Below are 26,376 nucleotides of genomic sequence, written 5' to 3' on the forward strand. Positions count from 1 at the left end.
TCACTCTCTGTGTCTCTGGTATCCACACCTCACTATCAGAAATACAGACGTCAGCTTAATCTCTTTATGTTACACATATGCCTAATATTTCACATCACACTTGCAACATTAGTGTGAAATATCTATTTATGGTTACATTTGTAAGATATGGATTCAATCTCCCTTTGATTATCTATTACAGCAGCAGTGTGACTGAAAAACTACATGCCAAGAAAAATTATCTAATTTATGGTGTGTTCTCAAAGGGTAAAGGAGAATTCTTTATTATTCCACAAGAAAGAAGAGCACAATGCTGCAAAGTAATAAAAGTTAAAGTTTTAATTTATCTTGGATATCATTCTCTTTGCATTTAAAAAATCAAGTATATTACTTATTTTCATTCAGTTTGGCTTGTTTTAAAAAATTGAAAACAACTGCATGTCTATTGATATCCCTATTACTTTAAGATGAATAATTAACTCGACGAATTTTTGAGGCTTGAATCTTAGTGTATACTTCTTGGTAGACATCAAATGCTCTTTGATTCAAAAGCATTCATGAAAAATATTAAGAACGTTTTTGTCTTGTTTTTAAAATCTCTTTCCCATTATGTCTATTGTCACCCCATAGCATAGCTTCTCACTCTCCTTCCTCGAACAACCCACAAACACACATGATACTGAGACTATTTATAATTACACAAACAAATCATTTCCCCTTACTGTTCTGCAGACTGAAATAACTCATCAAGAACAGCTTAGGCAAGCACTTATTTGCAGAGCTCAAAGCATCATGTCTACTAAAGGATGATGATTTCAATATATCATGTAGAAATTCATTTTCAGTTTTGCAGGATTGGTATATTAATTAATAGTTTTAGGAAAAAGGAGAGCAACAATTTAAAAAATGTGTCCAGCAAATATTCAGACGTTTATATATATCTATCTCCATGATTATTGACATTTACTCATTCAACAAATATGGATTAATCTATTAGGTTTTAAATACTGCATTGGACACTTGGAATAAAAAGTTATATAAGATACAATGGGAGAGAGAGCCTTGTAAAGGATGATGAAGGCAGAAAAGATGATTATCTTACTGTTACCAGGGGTAGGGAGTGTCAATGAATGTCCCACCTGAGGGGGTGATTGTGAATGGGGACTTCAAGAGCAAATTGGAGGTTGATGGGTTTACAAAGAGATGAATAAACAGTAAACAAAGGTGGAACTGAGCCTAAACTTTGAGGTGTGAAATGCCCTCATGCATCTTGGGTCTAGCAAGAGTTTTGGTTCTGCTGAATCTTAGGTCTTTAAATAGTAACAACAGGAAACCAGGCTCAAAACACTGGCAAGGGCCACTTGCTAAAGGATTTTTTTATACCAGATCAAAGAGTTTAAAATTAAACCGTGACCATATGGAGAACCATTAAAGAATTGTAAGAAGGGGTGTGGTTGTGAAAAATTAATTTGGTAGCAGCATAGAAGCTAGACTGATCAACAAAGAGTTCATTTAGAAAGCTCCCCTGCCTATGTGCCAGAATAAAATTTATATCATGGGAGGATGAATTTAGTAAGGATGAACTCAACAAACAGAGAGAGTAGAACAAATCACGTTCCTAAGTAGGAGTCCTAAAGTTGGAACGGGAGACCCCCAAAGTTATAGAGGGCCACTCTGGGAGTTTTTATCAGCTTTTCCATAATTATAGATGGCCCAGGGCAATTTTATTCATTTTCTTAGTGTCCATTCACAGTCAGAAATACATTTTACTTTATAAACTGTACACAAGTCTCTATAACTCTTCATTGCCCAAATGCCATCCCCGCTCCACATACATCTATGGTTCAAACAAAAGTCTTCATAAACCTATCACCCTGAGCCCATGAGATGCATTTGGACATTGTCAGTTCTTTCCTTTCTATTTCATTTAAAAGATACAGACAAGGGGCCGGCCCCATGGCTGAGTGGTTAAGTTCACACTCTCCACTTTGGCAGCCCAGGGTTTTGCCCGTTCTGATCCTGGGCATGGACATGGCACTGCTCATCAGGCCATTCTGGGGCGGCATCCCACATAACACAACCAGAAAGACCTACAGCTAGATTATGCAACTATGTATTGGGGGGCTTTGGGGAGAAGAAGGGAAAAAAAAAGATTGCAACAGAGGTTAGCTGAGATGCCAATCTTTAAAGAAAAAAAATACAGACAAGACTTCCTAAACTGATCGCATAACCTTCTACTACATGGTGATCCACAGTTTGAACAACATTAGTTTGGAAAAGAACAGGGTCTGGATCACCTGAGTTTCTGGCCGCCTGTGTCAGGGTCCAGCCACGTGTATGTTGGCTCAGAAGCCTGCTGGAAAAACAGATCTGGGCGATTACACGGCACCTGCCCAGGCAGCTGCACCTGATACCCAAGAAAAGCCAACTGTTTCTAAATTAATTCTATCCTCTCTATCTCTAGCTTCTTTATCGCCAGCTACGAAAGTATCAGTGGTTGCAACAACATATTTTCTGTTCCAAATAAACCTTCCCTGGGCATCTCAGAGCACAGGATTTTAAAATGTTTTAACAGGAATTGTAGAAGTACCAGATGTTACAGGAATTGAATCAAGTCCTAATTGCCTTTATCACATACTAATTTTTATTTATATCACCTGAAAAATATCCCCAAATACCTGATTTTCTTTTATATATGTAACAAATATTACACACATATAAACATATATATTATATATGTATATTTTTGTCTTCTTAAAATATTGCAAAAAGCTCTCTAACACCAATTACTCCCTTCTCCAATCACTAGTTATATGGGATCATCCAGAGATATTTATTCTTTATCCGTGAGGATCAATAAGATTCTAGGGGTTGGCCCAGTGGCACAGCAGTTAAGTGTGCACGTTCTGCTTCTTGGGGCCCGGGGTTCGCTGGTTCCCCAGTGTGGACATGGCACCACTTGGCACGCCATGCTGTGGTAGGCGTCCCACATATAAAGTAGAGGAAGATGGGCATGGATGTTAGCTCAGGGCCAGTCTTCCTCAGCAAAAGAGGAGGATTGGCAGGAGTTAGCTCAGGTCTGATCTTCCTCAAAAATAAATAAATAAAATTAAAAAAAAAAAAGTCTATCTGTGCACTTAAAAGTGAGCCTTAAAAGGCTTTTCTAGGAAACTTTCCACTCCCTTTGAGAAAAAAACACATTACCTACTTACATAGAATAAGGTACCTTAATGTATACAAATAACCAACCCTTACCATTCTCACCTACCCCATCATACGTGTATATTTAGTTGGTCAGTCAGTTTGAGGACTGAATACGATTTAGATGATGTTTGTTTCATAAACTGGATTTCTTCTTTTAACTAATTTATGATATCCTGGTATTCAAGCATAGATTTGTAATCAGACACCTGAACATTTTATGTCTCCTCTTGGCCTCACTTGGTTAAGCTAATTAACATTAATTGTTAATAAGCTAAATTTCCTTATGTGTTCAAAACAGAGATGATAGTATCACCTCATTGATTCATCACGAGAGTTGAATAATATAGTTCATATAAAGCACTCAATATAGTGCTTTTCACATAACAAGGGTTTATTCAATGCGAGCTGGAATTATTGCTCCAGAAATGTGTGGCCTGAGTGTCTTTACATAATACGCATCTAAATGTGTCACCTCCCGTTTCTCGATCTGCTCTGACATTGTAAAGTTGGACTGCACTGCTAGAGTTCATGTGAAGATTGACAGCTGTGGATGGACTTTATCATTTTGTTAACATTTGGAATAGTTTTTAAGCATATCATTACCTGTTGTCATGATTTACTATTTCGCAAACATGGTTTTATAAATACATATATTATAATTATATAATAAAAATATATAATGTGTTCTCTCAGTGTATACATTCTTTACCTTTCTCAGAAAGTAAAAATTTTGAAAATCAGCAAACCGCCACAAAAAAATAACAAATATAAGCTTTCCCAATGTATTATTTTCCATAGTCTTGTGCATTGAAAACCATTTGAATTTATACAGCAGTATTTTCTGTAACGGGGGACTACAGATCAGAAAATTAAAAACCTGTGATATCTGTTTAAATTCTTCAAGGTCTTTGATTCTGCTCTGTCCAATCACTATAAGGACAAAGGTACTGTATCTCAACAATAGTGTTATCATAACAGTTTGATTTGAAATCTGGTATATTTCAGGAACATTTCCATTGTAATTATTATTTTATATTCCTAGAAAAATTGCTATGGGGCTAATGGAATTTTAACACGTATTCTACCTCCACCCCCTTGCCCCATGTTGTTTTCCTTTCTGGTGACGTTTAATGACTCATTTGAAAAATCATACCACAAACAAAACTTGAATTATAGCTTAAAATTCTCGGTTTTCAAAATCAAAGGCAGTGCAGATTGTTCTAGAAGCACTGACGTTGCAGAACTCCCTCAGAGGAGCTCACGAAGAACTCCCTAGGAAGGCACGGGGGGATCTCCTTAGTTCAACGCTGAAGATAAAGCCAATGCTAAATCATATAAGCGGCCATTGAATAAAATAGTCAAATCCTTTTCAAATGCATTTGTATTTCCTCTTAATTAAAAAAAAATACATTCTTCACCCTGGGGAATAGTATTTACTAATATTTATACTTAATCTCACACACTCTCATTTCAAATAAGCCTCAAATTTTTCTTCAGATTTTGATTTTAAAAGATTTGTGAATTAGGGGCCAGCCCCGTGGCGCAGTGGTTAAGTTCGCACACTCCACTTCCATGGCCCAGGGTTTGTTCGAATCTCAGGCATGGACCCACATACTGCCTATCAAGCCACGCTGTGGCAGGTGTCCCACATATAAAGTAGAGGAAGATGGACATGGATGTTAGCTCAGGGCCAGTCTTCCTCAGCAAAATAGGAGGATTGGTGGAGGATGTTATCTCAGGACTAATCCCCCTCCGCACCCCCCAAAAAAAAGAATGAAAAGAAAAGATCTGCGAACTTGGTGGACCTGAGTTCAAGAACTGACTCTTCTGACAGTGGCCATATTTGTCATCTCTCTGAGGCTCAATTCCTTCTCCTATAAAGAGAAAGAATTATGTTCTCTATCACACAGGTTCCATGGGAGATGTAAATGAGGAAGTATATAACTTATTTAAAAGTCCACACAGAATAACTATGAATATTATTATGATAATTATTTTTTTCACTTACAGCTTTAAGAATTTATGATATATCTTTGACTGTCACCTTCACAGATTCTTTTTATTACAATTTTACAGTGCAGCATCCTCGCTCCCTTCTTAACCTAGTGTGCACTTGCTTTGCATGTCTTCTCATGTTTTTATTTTCTTGAAACTCAGAGACCGCAATTGCACACATTGTTACTGGCATATACATGTAAGCTACGTCTTGCCAGCAGGATAACACTCTATCTGCTTTCCAGTGTCCTTCCTGATGATGTCCCGTGTTTTGTTGTCCCACTAACATACTCATGGGTAGAGTTGAAATGACTTGGAAAAATTTTGCTCAGTTTAAATGGCATTTCCTGATCCACTCAAGTCATTGTGCTTTCAAGGTATGCAAGGATAGATAAGGACAATACAATCATGTATAATGAACTTTTCTGTCAACGATGGACCGCATATATATGACAGTGGTCCCATAAAATTAGTACCATATAGCCTAGGTGTGTAGTAGGCTGTACCATCTAGGTTTGTGTAAATACACTCTCTGATGTCCGCTCAACGACGAAATTGCCTAACAACGCACTTTTCAGAACATAGCCCTGTTGTTAAGTGATGTATGACTGTATAGGGGAGAAGAAAGACTTGGCAGCTGCAAGGCAAATGCTACAAGCATGAACTATAAGCCAAAAATAGGAGCCAATACCACCGAGGCCTTCTTTTATGCACACAGTTTCACTGTTTTATTCTTTACCACCTTACATTGCACTAGCTAACAGTAAAACCCATTGGCTACTTCTCTGCTCATTCACCCAGATACTCGGGATATTCTTATAATCTGTTATAAGGTTGATTCTGCTTTTCTGCACAAGGTCAAGAGTAAACTCAAAGATTTCACTGATTCTCCAGCCTTCGCATAAAGAAATTCAAAACATGTTTGTTAGTACTTATCTTCAGTATTTTTAATTCCTGACACAAATACAATATTATTGCTACCTTTATCTAAATCAATAATCTCCATAAAAAACAAAACAGACAAAATCAACACACAAATCCTGCCCCCTTGCAGGAATAGGCAATTTTTAAAATTTGTCTTTAAGGAGGAGCATCCTAGCATATTTTTGCAACTATAAGGATATCGTGTGTCCCATTTCACCTTCATCTGTCCACAGACACCCCTGCCCCACAGCCAAGCAAAATGGGTTAGATGGGTAGAGCCCTCCCTTGAGGAAACAATGTGGGCTCCTGCATAACAGGTCCATGCATCATGGTTATAACAGGGCTCACGGAATTAGTCAAATTGCTGTAACTTTGAGAAGGCAGGCTTTGGCCTCAAGTCTGCATGAGACTGAATTGTGGCTAACGACTTATTAGACGGCTATCTTAGAAACTCAGGAACACCCCTGATCATTTGCACTTCCACAGTAATATGACCAGATATACTTCATCTTAGAAAATTTCTCTCTTTTGTTAACTTTCTTCTCTTTTTCTACTAGTTATTTTTTTTACCTAGCCTGCTGACTATTCTTACTCTTTTTTTTTTTTTCTTTTCCCAATTCATCTATAATCATCCCCTCAGTGGTCTGTAAGATTTCTCTTTGTGTTTGATTGCACAGATTTTTCGCCATTCTTCAATCTGTTTAAATGTTTAACTTGTTCCCTATTTCATGAACCGCTTTCCAGTCCCTTAAGAAGCTTGCACTCTGCTCCTGTCTGCTTCGCTGCATCACTTGAAACCTGCTTTGGCGATTGCGCCAAGATGCCCGCCACAGCATGCAATCTAGGTGGCTGACCTCCTACCTGCAATGATACCCCAGTGACAGGGCCACCCTGCCCACCAAGCCAAGGTGTTAAGGAATGTTTTGACCTGAGCTTGTTAAGAGTCTTTCCACATCGGTTTCTCAAGTCATGGAGCCAAGTGCAGTACCTACAGCAAGACCCAAGCAGTGCACTAAGTGGCTGTCCCCCCTAAGTTACTTCTTACTTCTCCTGAGTTTTTAACTTATTTCGCAGTTTCCTTACCCCCAGTAGTGATAATTTCATAAAGATATTAATATTTTTAAGAATCTCGAGGGAGGAATCTAGGTGAGCCTTGAACATCATAGGAGAGGGCTGTTCTCAAGCTCTTTCTATACTCTATCCTTAAAATGGTTCATTTTGAAAAAAATCCCCTGCCATTAGATCAAATCATACTTGACCAGGTCTCCTCAAATTCAATCATGTTTTAGGCAGGTTACCGTCTTCCTGGGCACGCTTTATGGAGCACCAGTTTAAACTTGTAGCAAATCTGGTCTTATTTCCCTCTTCAGCACTGTCCCATGACCACTGCACCACTGCATACATTAGTGCTGATTTTGCCCTGCACAACTCAAGGGGGCACTGTTGTGTTTATTTACAGAATAAAATCTGTACGTCTGTTGCCTGTGCACTTGGCATGGCCAGCAAAACCCTTTTCTCCATAATTTGCCCTGATCTACTTCTCCAGCTTCATCCTCTTCCACTTGTCCTCATCCTACACACTATATTTGTACCGCGTTGAACTACTTTTTCCCAAACGTAACATGCTCTAATGTTCTGTTACTTGGAAGACATGGTTGGAACTGTCTGGAATGTTGCTCTCATCTCATCTGCCATTTAAAGTCAGTCTTTTTTTTTTGGTGAAGAAGATTGGCCCTGAGCTAACATCTGTTGCCAAACTTCCTCTTTTTGTTTTTTCCCTCCCCGAAGCCCCATTTCGTAGTCATATATCCTAGTTGTAAGTCCTTCTAGTTTTTCTACGTGGGATGCCACCACAGCATGGCTTGATGCACAGTGCGTAGGTCTGTGCTCAGGGTCCAAACTGGCAAACCCTGGGCTGCTGAAGCAGAGTGCATGAACTTAACCACTACACCACCAGGCCAGCTCCTCCAATCAGCCTGTAAGTTTGAGTCTCCTCCTCTGTGAAGATTTCTATAGAGATTAATAGTCTTTCCTCTCTTCCCTGATCATCTTACGCCTAATCAAATTTGCATTTGTCTCAGTGTTTGTCTGTGTCTCTCTGTACTTTAAGGCCTTTTTAGAGTGGGCTGTGCTATGTTCACCTCTGACCCACACTGCTGGCATGGATCAGGCACAAGGGAAATCTGAAAGGGCTAATATGGCAAACTCAGAAAACAAGTTCTCTTACTTCCATTGCTGGCTCCAGCCTCTGCCACTTACATGCTGTGTTACTAAGTCAAATTACTTAACCTCTCTATGCCATACTTTTTTCAAGAGTAAAATGGAGTTTGTACTAGTAGCTACCCTATCAGGTCATTGCAATTAGTAAGGGAGTTAATATATGTAACATGATTAAAATGGTTGTAAATAATAAGCACATTTGAAATATTAGTACTAATATTGCTATAATTATCATAGTTATTGTACTATTATCTCTTTCATATGATTGACAAAGGGTAAGTCTCCAAATCTGGGGTGCATAAGAATTATTAGAGAAATATTTTCAAAATATTTTAAAACCCAGAATATTAGGCCTTGCAGTCCTGAGATCTACATCCTTATAAATAATTCCAGATTTTTAGACACACTTCCAACACTATGGTGATTCAGGGGGTCATAAAATGCCCTGAGTGATTGTAAATTTCTACCTTCTTTGTTTAAACACTAAATTCCCATGAACTTAGTCCAAATAAGTACTAAAACTGGATTCTTAATTATATCTAGTGATGAAGAAAATTTATTCTGGACATATCCCCGCTGTGATCCCTCTTTGTTCATCTTTACATTCTGCTTCTAGTTAGTAAGTATTTATTAAAATATTTGCTATCAGGAAATATTTACATGTTCATGATGCTTCAGGTAGCAGGACCCCATGACCCCACTTGCCATAATATTCTTTCGCTTTTCTGATGACCAGGAAAGTCTGCCTTGTATTGGCCTCTCTGGCTGCATTATTTCTACAATCACCCCAAAGCAGGCAGTTTTGTTTTATTCTGTTGGTTATAGGCTTCAGAACAACTAAAGCAACTTTACATCTTTCGTTTGCTTGGCTGTTTGAACTGCCCAGGGCTTTGCAAAACAATTTTAAAATAGGTTTATGGTGGTTTTCTCAAAGAACATTTTAAAGTTTCTCATAAATGGTTTTTCAGATGGTTCCACCTGACTAATATAGAGAACTCAAAAATAAAAGGGTCATTTTTTATCAACTTCCAGGAAGTAAAAGTTTTAGGTTTGAGTAGGCCAAAGGGTTTGAAAAAGTTATTTGCTTTTTTGTCCCTCTTCCAGTTTCCTGAGCAACTTACAAAGGGCTCCTATGATATTCACAATTATGCTTACAATTTTCTTCCCCTAACTAATTGAAGATACAAAACTTACACCCACAAGCAGCCACAATGACCACAGAATGACGATGAAGTGGCCTACGGTCAGCAGTGATTCATTACGCCTGAAATGTCTGCAATTAAACTTAATGGAGGGGAAATAGGCCTCTCTTTATAAGCTGTCATCTCCTTTTTTCCATTGATTCAACCACATTATAAAACACAAATAAGAATGTATTTTCCCTAAAATTCACAATTTAATTCAAGTGTCTGTTAACCCAAGTTAACACAAATTAACTCAACTGTCTGTTTTCAGCAGTATTTAGAAAATAAAAGATAATTATTGTTGATTTAGATTTTCAGAACCAAAAGATGTTAACATGGAATAAGGTGGATAAAATCAGAAAGAAGGTATAGCCCAGTAGAAAGGAAACTATAATCATCTGAACACACATTGGCGAAATCAACTTCCAAAATATCATTATAGGCATCATAAAACATAATTTTTTAGAGTCTGTAAATAGAGCCACTGTGATCAGACATTTCTCCTCCTGGACATACTTTAAAGAATAGGAAGCTAAAAAAAAAATAAAACCAATAAAGTAGAATATCCATAAACACTATCAAGAAATCATCAGTTAAGTTGACCCTCATAAATTATTTAACAAGCCTTTAGGCTAACAAAGATCCCATTAAACTAGAAAATAAACATAAAGCACACCAGTGTTGCCACTGTCTCCTTTCGCCTCCTTTGTTTTTCGTTATACATAACATTAAAGGACCATAGATTGTACTAGATTGCACCCTTCCTAGACACGTTAAGTGAACAAACAGGTTTTCCTTCACACCCAGATCACACGCAGATAAAATTCCTGTTGTAATAACTCCAAAGTAAGAACATGGAAAAAGTGTCACTCTTTTTGGCCCATCGGTGGATTCTTAGGTTGACACCTTAAATTCTTCTAAGAATTTAGAATAAATTCTTTTCAGAATTTAGGGTAAGAGTCTACCATTATTCTATAATGGAATCAACTGTGTCCCCAAAGGATAGAATATCTAATCAGAAAATTAAGTTATCTGAAAAGGCAAAAAAAAAAACCAAAACCCATACTTCAAAAGTTTTCAGTTCATCTTGGAAATATACAAGAGTAATTCTCTGCAGTTTAATTAAATTAAGGATTTTAATTATTTAAATACCTACTATGGTATTTAAAATATTTTACTCATAAAATTTTAAAGTTTTTTTGGAATTTTAAATTATATTTTGTCACTTTGTGATAGCATTATGGTATAAACACGTTAAAATATTCAAGATACAACAGTTTATATGCCTGAGCTTTCATATAAAAGCAATAAAAAGATTCCCCCAGCCAGAAGGAGTGAGAATGGATCCTTAGATCTTCTGAGATTACATTCTTTTTCTTCCCTTCTTCCTTTGCTATTTTGTTATTCTATTCTAAATATCTTTCTTTCACTTATTGACTCGTTCAGCAAATATTTACTCAAGACACATATTTTGTGCTAGGCACTGTTCCAGGCACCTGGATACAAGAAGGAAAATAAGACAGAAGTTTCTGCCATTACAATTTAATGTGAACAGATGTCTGTCAGATGTGTCACAATGTATGTCACAGGGTGGTAAGGGTCAGGGAGAAGACTAAATCAAGGGTTTGGGCAGAGGATACAGGAGGGGGAGTTGATTGTAATTATAATTATGGTGGTCTAAGGACACTCGTTGTCCCGTAGGATCAAAGGATTGGTTGGCTCAACTAAGAGTAACTGAACATTCTCCTGTGGTCACAGGCTCACACTCAAGCAGATCCATTTCACCTTTACAAGCACACAGACATGGATATTTATCCCACACAGCTGTTAATTACATGTGGCTTTTCCCATGATTAATTAAATGTGGCCTTGACCTTTATCTTTTCTTTGCTTCATGTTACAATCCTTGCGCCAAGCCAAACCATTTTTTTAATGGATTCTTAATCTCCCTTTGGTACTCTTCGTGGTGTTCAATTACATTTTTCAATTTTCTTATTTTGCTCCTTTCTGTGAGAGACACTTAGCACTATTATGAATTCACTATCTGAAAAATTTCCCATTTTCTTATCCAATCTCCTGTACTTGACAGGTGGTCCCATTTTGCAGTAGAACACATGATTTTACAAAGTATATCTTGTCTACTAAGGTCATCAGAGAGCTTGAACAGAAATGATGGATCATCTCATATAGTTGTTCCTAATCCTGGCTTCATTCTGGCATCTCCTGGGTAACTTTTAAAATATCCATGCATGGACCCCACATCAAGAGTTTCATTCAATTATCTGAGGTGGGGCTCAGACATTGGTATTTAAAAAAAATCTCCCTAGGTCCTTCTATTGTGCAGTCGAGGAAGATGAGAAACTGGAATGAGACTTTTTGCTCAATGCGCGCCAGCAACCCCAGCATAACCTGGGGGCTTTTTAGAAATGTAGAATCACAGGTCCCATTCCAGACCTACTGAGTCAGAATCTGCATTTTTAAGAAGATCCTAAGTGATTTGTACACATATTAAAGTTTAAGAAGCACTCCTGTAGATACAGACTTTCATTTTGTACCTAAAGTAATTAGAAGTAGAGAAGTCAATCAATTGCCCACAGTTGGTCGGTGTAGCTAACTAGGGGAGAACTGGGTTGGGAAGCCAGGTGTTAGGTTTCTCAGTCTTGAGCTATTTTAATTGCCACATATGCTCTTCAACATAAAGGACTGTCAACCTTGTAAGTGACTAGAGCCTTGATGCAAACTGGCAAAAATCTCCGCATGGACTAATTAAGGAATAAAGACCGTAAATTACTGTTAAGTAAGAACTATAAAATACTTTAAAATAAATATGACTTTATTCAACAAAAGATCCTGAGTAATTAATATTGATAATTTGGTCCTACTTTAATGAATATACAGAAATTTGCTTGTCATAAAGATCTTGTACAAACCTGTAGAAATACTTACGCCAATCAAGGAATGTTTTCTCAGAAAGACTCCAATATCCAATTTCTTTTGCTTAGTTTTACTTGGTTAATCCTTTTATCAGAAATTGAACAAAAGTAAACCTTTTTTTAGCCATTAAGTATCACAAATTCCAAGGTAGTAGAGTTGGCCTTAATGCTATTTTACTCTTCTGGAAAGGTATTTTACTGATGTGAAAACATTGTATGTAGTTAGGGCATATAGTGTGGTCTAAGAAATCTATTTCCCCCCCCCCCCCAAAAAAAAGGGCCTGGAAGAATCTTAGCCTAATCTGAACCTATCTAACTCCATTTATCACCAAAAGGAAACTGAGCCAAGAGCAGGAGGCCTTGTTAATAATGACCGGCTGTAACCATTTTGTGTGTGTATTTCAGTTCCCGAATCTTTAAGGAGGAATAACGGCTACCTCTCTCTCACTAACACAACCAAGAAAACTATGAAAAATGTATTTTCAAAGAACAGAACCACGTATATTTAAGTTAGGGAAATCCATTTAAAATGAGGTGGCTCTGTCATTTATCACAATTCAAGAGTGTAATAAAATGTCCTTATGCAAAGGCACAGTGTTTGTAGTCCAATACACACTGGTATTTTCTTTTTAAATTGTAAGTCCTTATTAACTTATGAAAGCAATTATTTGGGTCCTCACTGAGTGCTGTAAATTTTCATTGCTTTTCCCCCAACGAACTCTGAGAAATAATTGTTCTCTAAAATAGTGTCATTTGTGTCTTATTTGAGCTATTAATCATCTTCATTGATTTTGGATGAACTCTCTCTCTAGCAGTTACATCTATGCCAAATTAATTTCACATCAAACATATCGCCCTGACGGTATATCTTTCATCCATATCCTTGGCTATACGTTTATATGAATTTTATCATAATTTACTTTCCATTGGACCCTTGTAAGGTTTTTTTTCTCATTCTCACAATGGTGATATGTTTTACTGTTTGAAACTAAAAATCCCATTGAACTGTTTCTAAGTCACAGGTTGAAAATCGGAACTGATTGTGTTGAATTCAGAACAAACATAAAATGTCCCCAAGGAAAAAAAACTGACTCTTCAGGTGATAATGAACACAGCTTGCTACTCTTACTAATATGTTTACAATCCCAGACTTGAAATTGAGATCCAGATTTTATTCAATATTTTTGAAATAAAAATGCCTGTAAACAGTTTTGATATGCAAGCTGTCACTTTAAAAACAACTTGAAAAAAGTTTCACTTCCTTTCCTCACTTGTATCCTTTGCTGTGTACAGAAAATAAGAAAAGAGGAAGAGGAAATTAGATTGAGAAATGGAGAGAGAAAGATAGATTTGTGGAGAAAGAGAGCAAAAATGGAGGGAGTTGGGCACATAACATTTCAAAATGGTTAAAGTCCAATAGTTCGAAGCAAACATTAACAACATAGAAATGTCCTTTGGCTAGTGTGAGTGGGAGAAAGGGGGACGCTTCAAACATCCTGGCTTATATATAATGGCTCACACAAACTACATTAAAAGAGCATTACAGCTGTTTCAGGAAATTCACAGTTCAGGGTGAAATATACCATATGTCCTCAATACCTACTCACAGCAGGGTGCGTTAAGACAGCTATTAGGCCGACTCCCTGTTGTGCCCAGGTACTGGAGGACATATGGTGCCTTTCACCCTTGACTAACGTTTCCTTCCTTTCGTTGTTTCCTGCAGCAACTTGAACATCTTCTGAATGTTGTTTCTCTAGTGTTAGGAAAGTAGTATTCACCAACAACTGTCCCCCACTACAACACACACACGTGCATAAGCTGATTCTTGTTCAGTGATTTTTCTCTATATAACATACTATACTTGGCATACAAACCCTTGGGATCAAGTTAAACATGTAACAATGATGATATTGCTATACGTGGGCTGCAAAAAGGAACCAGGTCTTATCTCTAAAGTAAAAGTTGGAAACACTATAGATGATGAGAGAGGAAACAAACAAGAAATGTGGTTAACCAAGAAGGATTAGTAGGAACGATATACAAGGAATTCACTATTTTCTTCACCACCTCAAACAAATGTAAACAAATTCTACATCTATATGCTCTCCTGATTTTCAGCAGGAATGACAACAGGAAAAAACAAACTGGAATTTGGAAACAAATTCAAATACTCTAGCAGTCATTGATGCTTGACTCTACTATGGGTATTTCCCCTTCTTCCTTCCTACAGAACCTCATGTAGTTGACACACGTCTCCCTCAGGGAGGGTGGTCTTATCCCAACCTCAAGATTCAATCTATTTTGATCAACCATAAGCATGGGATGTGATACAGACCAATAAGATCTTAGGGTTTCTGCAGAGACTGCTCCTGGGAAAGGTTGCTTCTCTATTTTAAAAAAGTCAAAGCACAAAACAGTTTCTTTTGCTGCAGCACGTCGCCATATCTGCTGTGATGCCTGGAACTCTTGCAACCATCTTGAATGCTGGAGGACAGTCACTAAAACAGAAAGAAGGAAACGAACCTCACTTCCATCCTTACCAACATTGCTGAGGCCCTAAATAAACCAAATCTTACACTTCTGACTACCACTTTTTGACATTTATTTAAACCAGTTGAACTAAGTTGTGATTTTTTTCCCTCCAAATATATGCTAAGGAATATAAACATATCTTCTGACAATATTTGTTGTGAACTGAAGTTTAATGTAATTCTCACTTAAATATAGTGATAAACTTCCCCCAGATAGCCAAAGTTTGAAATGTCTACATTTCATGAATATTCAGGATAAGAAATATTGTATAATTATACTTGGTTTCTCTAGTGTGTGAGACTAGGCTAACACAGTTTACGCCCTTTTCTTTCACAACTGGAATATTTGTATAAAGAGATAAGCTATACTCTATTTAAACTGCATTTTAAGAAAGTACATTTATCCAATTTTTAACCACTTGGCCTTTGGAAATAATGCAAAGCTACCATCAATCATATTTAGTTCATTTTGCTTGGTGAGAAGAAAAGGAGAAAAACGAAAATGCTTCAGCATTCTTCTCTCACTTACTTACCCAATGATCTAATCCCAACTCATTTTCCTCTCACCAAATCCCTAAAAATATAGCACTCCATGGAGAAAATATAGAGAAAAGGGAAAAGGACAGAAAAGGAAAAGGTGGTGTAGGGGAGGAAGATATTTCCTCTACCCACTCTAGGTCCTTCTGGCCGGACTATGAATTAAATTCACATGAGACAGAATAACAGGAGAAAATTAAACCAAGCTTTATAATATGTATATATGGGAGACACTGAAGTAAACTGAGCAACTCACCAAAATGGCAGAGGTTCTCATCTTAAATACCAACTTCAGCAACAAAGGAAGATGTTGGGAGTAGGGGGAGTCAGTTATGGGAGATTACCAGAAAAATATCAGTAAATGAGTCAGGTTTTTAAGCAGATATAAGGCCTTGCCTTTCACATTGATAAGAGTTTCTAGAGATAAGCTCACCCCCGCTTCTTCCTGGTACAGAGAGGGAGACATCTTTACAGATGGAGATTTCCTCTACAAATGTAAATGTCTCTTACAAAGGGTAACTTCTACTTTTCAGAGTTTCTTTCATGTCTTCAGTTTTTAAAAGTAACCAGCCCAAAATAATCCTCATGCCAAAGAGACACATCTTGGGGTGGCCAATTCTAATCTCCCACAGCGGCAAGAAAAAAATTGAAGAATGAGAAAAAAAAGTAGATCAATGGGAGAGGATCAGAAGAGGCATTATGTGTCTCCAGGGGGACATAATCGCAGGGCTGTTGCATACATGTGGGCTTGGTCACCCAGGAAAAAGGCTCATGGATACCTACAGAGAACTGAGAGTGTGTCATCTGTGTGCTTTAAGGGAGAGTCCTGGTGGGGAAGGAACACAACTCAGCTTGTAGCAGAAGAAAGGCACGACCCTGGAGGAAAAGGAATGGATTGAAGTCGAAGTTCTGCTAATTTTTTCTCATTGTGTGGTCCTGGCCAATTTACCTAACCTAATCTTCAATTGCTTATGAAGACTCCTTCATAGGAAGAATCAGACTTAAGCAGAGTATTGTGGGAAGACTAAATGAGATCACCCACATGAAAAGCATATTGAAATGCATTATGCATATGTTCAGCAAATCCTCCAGTCTCCTGTCTCAGCAGCCCTGAGGTGAAAAGCTCTGAGACTCACCATTTCCTGTGAGCTGGTGAAGTTTTCCAGCTGGGGTGCAAAGACTCCCACCAGGATTGGCCCAGAGTATTTGATGAGAGAAAATTAAAATGAAAATATCCTAAGTTTATTTAACTATCTTAACTTTCCAAAAATATACTTTTTTCTATGTCACATATGATCTATTCTTAAACCACCAGGAGTCTTCTAAACCAGATATTCTCCCCACTTTCAGAGCAGAAGCTAGTCATGAGAAATCAGGCATCTTATTTAAAACAATCTGTTTATTGGCTGAGAAAGAATTAGAACCCCATCAGCTGATTCTCAGTCCAGAAAAGATTCAATATGTATTTTCAATGGGGCAGAGGGAGTTATATTTGAATCATGATATAGAAATACATCGACCTCACTTTTGCCAAATTACCCACTGTCAAGTTCCATTACTGTCATTCACTTCAGGTGCTAAGAGGCGAGAGAGCACTGTATATCCTCTTTCCAATAACCTCGTTATCAAAAGGTATGTGAACCTAGGCTGTGCTTCAGTTAAGACCAAAAACCTCCCAAATCTCAGAGGTTAAACTAACAAAGTCTTGCATCCACTGGAGGTTGACTGAGGGCTCTGACCAGGTCCTTGTAGTTCTCATTCTGGAACGCAGACTGACAGGCAACAACTAAATGGAACGCTGCCAGAGGCCAAGGTAGAGGGCAAAGGGAATGAGTCCTAGACGTTCTTGTAGCAGCAACTGAAAACTCAGTCAAGAAGTGACTCTCACAACTTATTAACCATGAACACCAAGGTATAACGTGCCGTGGAAAATGAAGAGCCCGAAATATTCAGCACAAAACATTAACAATTGTCTCCATATTTCACAATGAAAGAAAGTCTTAGAAAAATATGCCCAACAGGGAAATATGTATTAGCAATCAGGCACAAAATCAGTCACATGATCATTTACTTAAATTTTTTTTGTAATTCAGTCAGTTCTAAGGTCAGGTCAAAAGACATAGTCTTGCATGAAGTCGGGAGAATATAAAACCAATGAATCTCCAGAGCTGATCTGAAAGTATTAGCTTGCTGAGCCAGCTAGATTATCTGGGTGGTATAACAAGTAATTATAGTGGTAGGGCCAACAACATATCTTGAACAGCCTTCTTTTCATCCATAAAAATGTATTTCTAGCAAACCATATACTAATTAACAAAACTCTTGCAGATTTCAATAAGGATCTTAGAAAAACTTGATAGCCACTTCCAGTAGTGGATTTCTATTCAAGGCACGTCAAATGCAGATTGACTGCCCTTCACTGCAAAACACATCACCTTAAAACTCAGTAGCATCCAACAATAAACTTGTATTTCTCTTGCACTTATGAAGTTCAGCTCATCTCAGGTAAGTTCCTCATCTGTCTACGGGTTGAGTCTGCTCCATATGTCTCTCCTCTTTCTCTTGGAATAACAGACTGCCAGTAATGTCCTTCTCTGGCTATGGGAGAAGCACAAGGACTCAATCAGAAAGATGTCTTGAACTCTAGGCTGAGAACTGGCATATTGTTACTGCCACCTCCTTCGTTGGGCTAAAGCAAGTGACGTGGCTAAAGTTGGAGTTAAAAGGTAGGGAAGTTTTCCCCAGTCATGGTGGGAGGTTATTACAAAGTTACATAGCAAAGGCATTAATATGAGAAGGAGGAGTGCAGAATAATTATGGTCATTGCTGCAATCTAAGACATACATCTACAGAATAGATGAAAATTAACTCACGTACTCATACATCACCTGGCTTTTCAAACTAGTTTTTAAGTTTCAAAATTCTACTGCCTACAGTAGATTCTGACATGTGTAGCATCCCACCACTTGACTCCCAGCCAAGGTCTCTGACAATTCCCGCTTCAGTAAGATCAGTGTTTTCTGATAGCTCTAAAGGGTGTTAAGCAGAACAAAGGAAATTAGACCATCCTTCCAGCAACTTGGAGCAGAATAAGGACTCGAGATAAAGGACTGAATTCTATAGCTATTTTGAGTTAAGATCAAAGAAAGTCAATCCTCAGAACATGAAACAAAAAAGTGATATGCCTTTTTGTCCGCTTCATGTAGAAAATTATAAAGATGACTTACATTTGTTTGACCACATACCTGTGGTTCTTGCTTTGCAGAGACTAGGTTAATAGAAAAAAGAAAAAGGTTCCTTGTGAGATGTTTAAAAATCAGCGAGCTGGAATGTTGCTATAGAGTGTATAAATTTCAAAAGAAGTAAAACGATTCTAAAGAGAATTTTAGCTTTGCCTGATAGCTGGTTAAATTTTCACCATAAAAGCCTATTGGTGGGGAGAGGGGTATGAGGAGCGACAAGGTGCTAAGTTCGCCTGAGCAGACAGTCTCAGAATAAGCGAGAATAATGCATGTGGTTATCTTGAAAACTGTAATATGTATCATCATTTTCTTTGAATTTTATTAAGCAATTTTAAAGTTTATTGGCAACAGATAAAAGCTGGTGTCACAACCTGGTCCACGTTGGTTTCTGCCATTCGAAGGAGATCTAACAGTGATTTTCTACAGGAAGCATATGCCTTCTTAATTACACAAAGCATTAAGTTACTTACAGAAGAATCGGGAACCATATGGCCCATTGGAATCAGAATTCAGAAGGTAATGGAGACAGAATTTCTGTGCTTTCTGACTAAATGGAGGTGCCATGCAATAGGAGGTTCTTTTTACAAACTAGGAATCAGTACAGAATTTCTTCTTTCCATTTGGCTCATTCAAAAGCTCTTTATATTATTCTAGGAATGGCTGTGGGCAGGCAACACCCATTTTGATTATTTTGACCTAATTTGTCATATCTCTGGAACAGCAGTTACCAGACTGCATCACGGTGGCACTGTTTATTTACTCACAGAACTCTGGGTTCTTCTAGGTCAAGGGCTCCAGCTATGCATCTGGGCTTATCTATCCTCTGTCTTAGCACACTCTTACTTAAGGCTGAGTTATCTTCCATGTCTCTAAGACTGGATGAAGATTCTCCTAAAGTTAATGTTACATTCCTATAAAGAAAGTCAATATTTTGTAAAAAGGAAAATTTTTATGAATATCATTTGTCTCTTACAGATAGTAGATCCTGATGATGAAGGATAATAGTGTGACCACAAAGTGTGTGCTGCTTTAGAGGGTAAAAATGAACCAAGCAGCTTTGTTTTGAATTTGATATCTACACCAGGATTTTTTTTTTTCTGGTGAGGAAGATTAGCCCTGAGCTCATGTCCATTGCCAATCTTCCTCTTTTTTTGCTTGAGGAAGATTGTCCCTGAACTAACATACATGCTAATCTTCCTCTACTTTGTATGTGGGACACCAACTCAGCGTTGCCTGATGAGCGGTGCCTAGGTCAACTCCTGGGATCTGAACCTGCAAACCCCGGGCTGCAGAAGTAAAGTGCGTGAACTTGACCACTACACCACTGGCAGGTCCCCAGGACTGATTTTTAAGATCTGCTTTTCAAAAATGACTTTAATAAATTATTTTAATTTCTGAGGCATGATAAGGCTACATTTACTCTACATTCTCAAGTGCATAATGTTGCAGAAAGTTTTGTTCTAGATTTAAAAGCATGTGTGTGACTATGGTCCTTGTGAAGATGCAGCCACAAAAAAGAAAGTGACCCTTAATTTTGACCCTGGGTTTGGTGGTAGAAAAGTAAAAAGGGTCAACAGACTGGCCTTCTGTTTCATTTTGCAAAGAGTGCCCAGAGTGGGGACAAGGTGAGGGTAGCCAAACTACCACATGCCCTATTGCATAGAACACTTGACTTTATTCTTTAAGTCTTTCATTAAGTTCAAGGAGATATTAGAAACACCTTCTTGTGCTTTTATCTTATATTCAGTGCTTCTTGGAAAAATCAAATTTGTTCTTGTCCTAAAACATCAAAATGACATTTTCAAACAAAGGAGAGAATTTCAATGGATATCACTAATCTTTTCAGCCAATAAAGACAAAAATAACCTAAAACTGTCATTTTTCAACTTTGTGGGATTAGGTAGCCTTTTTAATGTCAAAATATGTCATGGACCATCTCATTTAATAATCATAATTTTAATATATGTTAAATAAGAAAATGAATGGTGATAAAAAAACACATTGGAATCAATAGGTTTTTGGGAAAAATGTGTAATTTTAACTACCATATCATGAAAATGCATGCTTATACATTTGTAAAAATAGTGTGTATGTGTGTGTGTGTGTGTATGTGTACTACATACTTACAAGCAGACAATTTTTAGTATGCATGTACTTTTGGAGACTGCTTATGGTAATTTTGATGTCTGTCTCCCCTCAGGGCTCCACATGTTAGGATTCATTGGGAATCTGGTGTTAAGATGGCGGCATTGGCAGACTGAACTCACCTCCTCCCACAGACACAAATTTACAACTACTCCTGGAACAATTACCCCTAAGAGAGATCTGAAAACTGGATGTAGAACCCCGAGAACAAGGGACAGTCCTGACTGAGGTGGAAGAGGCAGAAATTCCTTGCTGGAGGGGAAAAAGCCGTCTTCAAGCTGCAGTGCTTCAAGGTTGGCCAGGAGCAATCTTAAGGTACAAAATCTTTCCTGGAGGAGTGGGGGATCTGACCGGGAGAGGTTTACCACAATAAGCAGCTTTTGGACTGAGCACAACTGAGACAAGTGCCATAATACCTGGCTTTGCTGCCTATTAACTACAACAGGGAATACCCCCCAGAAAAGCTATTAGAAATAAGGGGAAATAAAAGACTTCTCTTAAAGGGCCCATGCACAAATTCACCCATTTTGGAAAGCAACCTACAATCACCAGAAAGAAAGGTGCACAGTCCTTTGGTGAAAAGAGACTCACTTCATAGGCTCTGGGTGCATCTAGCTGAGAAGTGAGACCTCTCCAGGCTGGGATCACCTTCTCAGGGACTGAGACTTTGGCATCAGCCATTACTGTGACCTAGTTCAGGTGTGCTGACACAGATGCTAGCAGAAGCCATTGGAGTCTTTCCCCTGACCTGTTTGCATTGGGGTCTGCCCCAATAGCAAAACCTCAGGCAGTGGTGGGACCACAGAGGTAGGATGCCTGGAACCTCTGTAGCCAGGTGAGTGGGTCCGCCTCTGTGGGGCAGGGCATGTGCAATGGGCAGGCCTGCATTGGTGGAGTGTGTGGGGCCTCTGCAGCAGAAAAGCTGGGTCTGGTTCAGTGAGTCAGTATGTGCACACAGGGCAGGACTGTGTTTCTGGGGTATGTAGCCCTGAAGGCAGTGGGGCTTGTCAGCTGCAGCAGACTTACGCTTCTTATACAGCCACATAGGGGATCAGTCCCACGCTCCGAAGTCTGAAACAATTGGGGGCCCCAATGCCTGGGGCTGGTCCCATTCAGCTCCACTCCTGAAAGAGCTTACCACAGCCTTGCAAGCCAAAGGCATACAGCAATTGTAAGCGCCTGAGCCTAACAATCTGCCACACTGGGGGCCTACTCATTTAATAGAAAAACTATAACAGGAATGTGGTATTAGACCTTGCAGCCAACTGTGGGGCTCCGCAAACCCAATAAAGTGAGTGATGGGACCATAGTAGCCACACACAGTTGAGCATTACAACCAGCCAGCCAAGGGGACAGCCTAGCCTCCCCAGGCACCTGCAGCAAGAGCAACCCTGCCACAATAGAAGGACACATGTAGCCCACACAGGAGACACTCCTGGAACATTTGGAACTGGTGATGAGAGGGAAGCAGACTCCTGGGCCTCATAAGGCCTCTCTTACATAAAATCACCACTCCAAGATCAGGAGACATAGCTGATCTGCCTAATACATAGATATAAGCTCAGAGAAAGAGGCAAAATGAGGATACAAAGGCATACATTCCAAGTAAGGGAAAGCACAAATTCTCAAAAAAGAACTAAATGAAACAAAGATAATTAATCTACCTGATAAAGAGTACAAACTAATAGTCATAAGGATGCTCACTGATCTTGGGAGAAGAATGAATGAACTCATTGAGAACTTCAACAGAGAATTGGAAAATATGAAAAAGAACCAATCAAAAATGAAGAATACAGTAATGGAAAAGAAAAATTCACTAGAGGGACTCAATAGCAGAGTAGATGATATAGAAGAATGGATGTGCAAGCTGGATGAAAGACTAGAGGAAATCACCCAAGCTGAACAGATAAAAGAAGAAGGAATTAAAAAGAACAAGGACAGTCTAAGGGACCTCTGGGACAACATCAAGTGCTCTAACATCCATATAATATGTATGCCAGAAAGAGAAGAGAGAGACAAAGGAGCAGAAAGTCTATTTGAAGAAATAATAGCTGAAAACTTTCTTAAGCTAAGGAAGGAAACAGACATCCAGGTACAGGAAGCACAGAGAGCACCAAGCAAGATAAATGCAAAGAGGCCCACAGCAAGACATATTACAATGAAAGTGTCAAGCATTAAAGACAAAGAGAGAATCTTAAAAGCTGCAAGAGAAAGGCAACAAGTTACATACAAAGGAAACCCCATAAGGCTATCAGCTGACTCCTCAGAGAAAACTTTACTGGCTAGAATGAAGTGGCATGATACGTTTAAAGTTCTGAAAGGAAAAAAAAAAAAACCTTACAGCCAAGAATACTCTACCTAGCAAGGGTATCATTCAGAATGGAAGATTATAAGAGAATACTGTGAAAAGCTATACACCAACATATTGGATAATCTAAAAGAAATGGATAAATTCATAGAATGCTGCAACCTTCCAAAACTGAATCAAGAAGAAGCATAGAATTTTAATAGACCAATCACCAGTCAGTAAGAAGATTGAAACAATAATCAAACACATCCCAAAATATAAGAGTAAAGGACGAGACGGCTTCCCTGGTGAATTCTACCAAACATTCAAAGAAAACTTAATACCTATCTTCCTCAAACTCTTCCAAAAAATTGAAGAAGAGGGGAAGCTTCCTAACTCATTCTATGAAGCCAACATTACCCTGACACCAAAACCAAACAAGGACAACACAAAAAAGGAAAGTTCCAGGCCAATATCACTGATGAACACTGATGCAAAAATCCTTAACAAAATACTAGCAAATCGAATACAAAAATGCATTAAAAAGATCATACACCATGATCAAATGGGACTTATTCCAGGGATGCAAGGATGGTTCAACATCTGCAAATCAATCAATGTGATACACCATATTAACAAAATGAAGAATACAAATCACATGATCATTTCCATAGGTGCAGAGAAAGCATTGGACAAGATACAGCATCCAACTGTGCTAAAAACTCTGAATAAAATGGGTATAGAAGGAAAGTCCTTCAACACAATAAAGGCCATATATGATAAACCCACAGCTAATATCATTCTCAATGGAAAAAAACTGAAAACTATCCCTCTAAGAACAGGAACCAGACAAGGATGCCCCCTTTCACCACTCTTATTTAGCATAGTATTGGAAGTCCTAGCCAGAGCAATCAGGAAGAAAAAGAAATAAAAGGGATCCAAATTGGAAGGAAAAAGTGAAACTGTCACTATTTTCAGATGACATGATTTTACGTATAGAAAACCCTAAATAATTTCCCAAAAAGCTTCTAGAAATAATAAATGAAAATGTTAAAGTTGCAGGATGCAAAATTAACATACAAAAATCAGTTGCATTTCTGTACGCTAACAACGAAGTAGCAGAAAGAGAAAATAAGAATACAAACCCATTTACATTTGCAACAAAAGAATAAAATACCTAGGAACAAACTTAACTAAAGATGTGGAAGACCTGTACACTGAAAACTATATAGCATTGTTGAAAGAAATTGAAGAAGAAGCAAAGAAATGGAATGATATTCTGTGCTCTTGGACTGGAAGAATTAACATAGTTAAAATGTCCTTACTTTCTACAGCAATCTACAGATTCAATGCAATCCCTAACATAGTTCCAACAATATTTTTCAGGGAAATAGAAGAAAGAATCCTAAAATTTATGTGGAACAGCAAAAGACCCTGAGTAGCCAAAGGAATCCTGAGAAAAAAAGAACAAAGCTGCGGGTATCACACTGCCTGATTTCAAAATATAATACAAAGCTATAGTAATCAAGAGAATAGTACTGGCTCAAAAAAGAGCATACAGATCAATGGAACAGAGGTCAGAGCCCAGAAATAAACCCACACATCTATGGACAGCTAATTTTTGACCACAGAGCCAAGAACATTCAATGGAGAAAGGAGAGTCTCTTCAATAAACGGTGTTGGGAAAACTGGACAGCCACATCCAAAACAGTGAAAGTAGACCATTATCTTACACCATACACAGAAATTAACTTAAAATGGATTAAAGAATTTAATGTAAGACTTAAAACCAAGAAACATCTAGAGGAAAGCATAGGCAGTATGCTCTTTGACATTGGTCTTAACAGCATATTTTCAAGTACCATGTCTGACAGGGCAAGGGAAACAAAGGGAAAAATAAACAAATGGGACTACATCAAACTAAAAAGCTTCTGCACAGCAAAGAAAACCATCAATAAAATTAAAAGACAACCTATCAATTGGGAAAATATATTTGCAAATCATATATCCGATACATGGTTAATATCCAAAATATATAAAGAACTCATACATCTCAACAACAAAAAAACTAACAACCTAATCAAAAAATGGGCAAAAGATCTGAACAGACATTTTTCCAAAGAAGATATACAGATGGCCAAGAGGCACATGAAAAGATATTCCACATCACTCATTACCAGGGAAATGCAAATCAAAATTATAATGAGATATTACCTCACTCCCATCAGAAAGGCTATAATTAACAAGACAAGAAATAACAAGTATTGGAGAGGGTGTGGAGAAAAGGGAACTCTCATACTCAGCTGGTGGAAATGCAAGCTGGTGAGCTACTATGGAAAACAGTATGGAGATTCCTCAAAAAATTAAGAATAGAACTACCATAGGATCCAGCTATTCCACTGCTGGGAACTTATCCAAAGAACATGAAAACATGAATGTGTAAAGATATATGCACCCCTATGATCATTTCAGCATTATTCACAATATCCAAGACTTGAAAGCAAGCTAGGTGCCCATGAGGGCTGAATGGATAAAGAAGATGTGGTGTATATACACAAAGGAATACTACGCAGCCATAAGAAATGATGAAATCTGGCCAGTTGTGACAACATGGATGGGTCTTAAGGGTATTACGCTAAGCAAAATAAGTCAGAGGAAGAAAGTCAAATACTGTATAATCTCGCTCTTGATCTCACTCATAAGTAGAAGATAAAAACAACAACAATCAAATGCATGGAGACAGAGATTGGATTGGTGGTTACCAGAGGGGAAGGTGGGGAGGGAAGAGGGTGAAAGGCTGGTTAGGCACATGTGTGTGGTGATGGACTGTAATTAGTCTTTTGGTGGTGAACATGATGTAATCTACATAGAAACTGAAGTATAATGAGGTACACCTGAAATTCATAAAATGTTACAAACCAATATTACTGCAATGAAAAAAGAAAGATTCCTTGAAAGGGAGATGTGAAAGAAAGTAGTACAAAAACACCACTTTGTTCAAATGTGGGAATTTACTGATTATATCTTATTGACTTTGCCAAATGCAATCACAACACTTATTGGTTCCATTTCACTAAGTCTTAGGTTATGGAAAGAGTCTCTTCCTGAAGTGAATTCCCAAGTCCACTGCTACACTAGCCACTGCCAAACGAGCCCAGGGATCTCAAGGTGCACCTGTTTGTGTTACATTTATTA

This window comes from Equus caballus, chromosome 24, assembly GCF_041296265.1.
Source record: "Equus caballus isolate H_3958 breed thoroughbred chromosome 24, TB-T2T, whole genome shotgun sequence".
Lineage (NCBI taxonomy): Eukaryota > Metazoa > Chordata > Mammalia > Perissodactyla > Equidae > Equus > Equus caballus.